Here is a 4,098-nt window from a genome sequence, read left to right as displayed (position 1 = left end):
GTAATTTGAAATGGGACTTAACATCTCACTTTCAAATCAAATATGAAATATTAGTACAAAATAATAAAAATGTTAAAACTTACATAAAAGTATCACAATATTATATGTTTAAACATAAATAAATAAAAATAATAAAACATAAAAATACCAACGGGAACTATATCAATCTGGATAGGGGTTCAAGTTCATGTCGTCGGGCGGGTTCCACGGTTGATTATAGGTGTACTGATAGGCCTGGTTAGGGTCGTAGAGAGTAAATGGTGGTCGCATATCGGGCTGATGTGGAGGATAGTAAGCAGGTCGGGTCGGTACGTAGTTATTTGGTACCTGAGGTGATAGCTGGCTCATGATCTGATGCTAATGATAGTGCCATCTATCATGCTGTCGTTACCTGGAATGCTCGTACACATTCTCGGCGTGCCACTGCTCGAACTGACTATGTCTAGTCTCGTTTGTCATTTCTACCTCATCTATACGCTGGTAGACGTCAGTAATAGCCTCCCTAATGACATCCCTAATGTCATCCGGTTCCTTCATTTCCTCATCTGAATCTCTCTCTACCTGTGGATGACGACCAACATATGGTACTGCCTGATTGCGTCTGCTCTTTAATACCTTTGCACCCTGATAGACCTTCAATCCTAAAGTGTCAACCTGTTCCCTACACACCATCAGTGGACCCCTTTGATCCCTATCTACACCCAAATACTCTCCAATGAGAGTAACAAAAATACCTCCTCCTATTATTCCCCCGTCCTGTATTCCTGCCACCATTTTGGACAGATAAAAACCAACACAGTAGGGGATATTAACAAAGCTTCTAGTGTTTCGAATACACTTAAGGTAAAATAAATCGTGTAAGGTCATCTTCCCTTTTTTTTTACCTCTTTGTGTAATCGAATTAGCTAAAAATCTATGTATAATACGTAGCTCTGCTTTGTTAATATCTAAATAGGAGTGTCTTCCTCCCAGCGTAAAAACATTATAATTTGACATACGCCTCCAGACGGCGTCCGCGTCAAAATTCCTATCTACCCTTTCACCATGATAAATCAAATTTGTACAATCAGGTAGTAGTAATTCACCAGGAGTGTAAATCTGTGAAGCCCTGGCCATGTCCAGCATGGACATCCTATACATCCTACGGCCAAGTAAAAATCTAAGAAAATTCCTATCGTCTAACCTAACTACATCCGCATTAAGTGAAATAGTACTCATAAGCTCAACGCACCACTCTTTATATACAGGCCTACGAATGGTGAATAAACGTTCACAATCGGGAAAAGAAGAGCTGCCATACCTTTGGATCAGATGCTGCCTAACTGAGTTAGCTAGTTGGACCCTTTCTAAAGGCTCCCAATCGATTACCCTCGGTACTTCTACATTTTTCGTTACCACTTTAAATTTGTTACTTTGGTATGTCTGGTAATCTCTCCAACTTCGATCAAATCTCAAATTAGGATGCAACTGTTCTTCATGAATCGTTGGGTGTTCTATTATCGGATGAATCGGAAATTGTACGTAGGCATTAACATATTCTTGTTGCGGATCATAATACGGTATGTGTTGATCAGGTTGTTGTTGTTGTTTCTGTTGTTGTTCTGGTTCATATTGTGGCTCATATTGCATTTCTGGTTGTGGTTCCGGAACAGGTTGTCTAGATGATGACGATGCACCATCAGTATCGGTATATCTCTGCAAAACACATTAAACACAAAATTTGTGCATCCAAATATGCATTAGTGTTAGCAAAATAACAACTTGAAACAATTACAATAACATGTTTAATCAAAATTAAACTCATACTCATTTTCACAATTTTAACAATTCTACACTTTTTCAAATAAGCATTTATGAAAATATTTACAAAGTTCAGAAGCATTCAACTCAAATAACATGTTAAAATAACCATTACTAACAATTAAACAAGTTTCAAATGACATTTACATCAATTTAATCAAGTTCATGAATTTTAGACTTAAAAAGTCTACTTTAATTCTAAAATATCATGTTTAGGATCATTTATCTACCTAAACCTGTTACACTACTTAATTCAGCAATAATTCATGACAAAAATCGGCCATAACCTGTTTATATCAAAAAGCCCCAAATTGCTCAAGAACACAAACCCTAGATTTCTAAAAATTTTGAAGTTTTTGGCTTCAAATCATGACAAATAGCATCAATCTAGGTTATACATGCATAATATACTAACAATTTAACTCTAATTACACTAGAAATTAACAAAATTAAATTAGGTAAAAATTAGCTCAAGAACACTAAAACTGAAAATTTAAAGAGTTTAGGGGTGGAATCTTTACCTTCTTTGAAAAACTTCTGAACAATTTCATGATTAGAGCAAGAAAATTGAGGAATTTTGGTGAAAAATGGTGAATTTTTGAGAGGGTTTTGATGGTTGTTCGTATGTATGTGTGTGTTTTTGTGTTGAGACAGAACAGCGAGCTGCTCTTTTGTTCCTGACCAAATTTTGGCCTCCATGCGACCGCATGGGTTCCAAGTGCAAACCCCATGCGATCGCATGGGGTATAGGGTTTTTTTTTTTTTTTTTATTATAAAAACCATTTACTATTTAAAAACAAATAATTAAATTAAATCTAAAATTTTGTTTTCCTTTTTATTTAGGACGAGGTCGTTTCGGATCGTTGTCCTAGTCCGTCCCTCGACAAAATTTTAAAATTTGTCATTTTAAAAGCGTTGTTTTAAGAGCAAAGATTTTTGGGTTTTTTAAATGTTTTTGGCATACTTTAATTCAAATAAGACTAAAAATAATGATAATAAAATTTCTCGTCCCTCCCTTGGGTAAAGCAATTTCGGTTCAACGACCTAGTCTTCAACTTACGACGAATTTTTAATATCAAATTATTAACTTAATGAAATAAAGTACATTTTTGTTTTTAAATTCACATCAAACTTAAATTTAAAATGCATAATATTAAAAATTCATATTATTAATATTTTTATACATACAAACTTATATTAAAAATATTAATTTTTAAAATATTTAAAAACTTAAATATAATGATTTAAAAAGTTTACAATATTAATTTAATATTTATATATTAATTTTAAAAACAAGATAAAAATTAAAATTAAAAATCTTTTTGGTCTTTTATCCCACTTTAATCAATCAAATATTATCAAAAATATACGCCCCTCTTTTGGGTAAAGTAATTTCGGTTCCATAACCTAGTTTTACTCATGACGAATTTTTGAAATATTTTGGGTTGATTGATTAAAGATATTTATACCTTAAGAATAAACGGTAAATTTCGCAGTGATGTAATAAATTTTTGTATGATATCAATAATTTTGGTTTCGCATACCTAATTTTATTGAATACCAATTTAATACTTTATAGCGAACGATTCAGCGTTTATTATCAAAAGGTTAAAAGCAATAAAATAAAAATAAAACTGTACATACTTACCTGTGAGATAGAATTCTCAGAGACCTGCTTTAGCTGGCTCATAGGAGAGTCGTGTGATTTGGTTCTCCATAGCTACGTAAGCGTAACCTCGATTCTTCAATATCTTTTCTTCTAAACATATAAACGGCCATTCTCCGCATAGAGTAACAAATTCGGTATTTGAATATGTTTGATTGTTCGAACATTTACCTTCGTGTGACCATTTTCCGCTTTTATGACATCTTTCAAGGTGTCGTGCTCTTCTTTTTGTTGCGGACTTTGATTTGCCTTTACCAAAATGTATCTTATGATGATCTTTCCTGAGTTCTTTTCTTACTCCGTCCATTTTGCCTCTTATGAATGATACCAATTCACTCGGAAGGGTGTCATTATTACGTTTAGTAATTAAAGCGTGTAGCATTAGACCATGGTTCAAATCAAAGGAATTCTTCATCTCGTAAAACCTAAAAGAAATAAAAATTCAGAATGGAGGGAGAAGACTAGTTCTTTAGGGTCTGTTAGGGAAAGACCATTCAGATTCCATTCTCGGAAACTACATGAAAACAGAATATCTAACTCTAACAGAAATACATATTATCCTAAAAAGATTCGAATCTTCCCACACTTAGTTAGCTGTGGTGTCGAAATTGTGATTAACTTCGTTGTCAACT

This window comes from Rutidosis leptorrhynchoides, chromosome 4 (assembly GCF_046630445.1).
Source record: "Rutidosis leptorrhynchoides isolate AG116_Rl617_1_P2 chromosome 4, CSIRO_AGI_Rlap_v1, whole genome shotgun sequence".
Classification (NCBI taxonomy): domain Eukaryota; kingdom Viridiplantae; phylum Streptophyta; class Magnoliopsida; order Asterales; family Asteraceae; genus Rutidosis; species Rutidosis leptorrhynchoides.
This window is presented reverse-complemented; position numbering follows the sequence as displayed.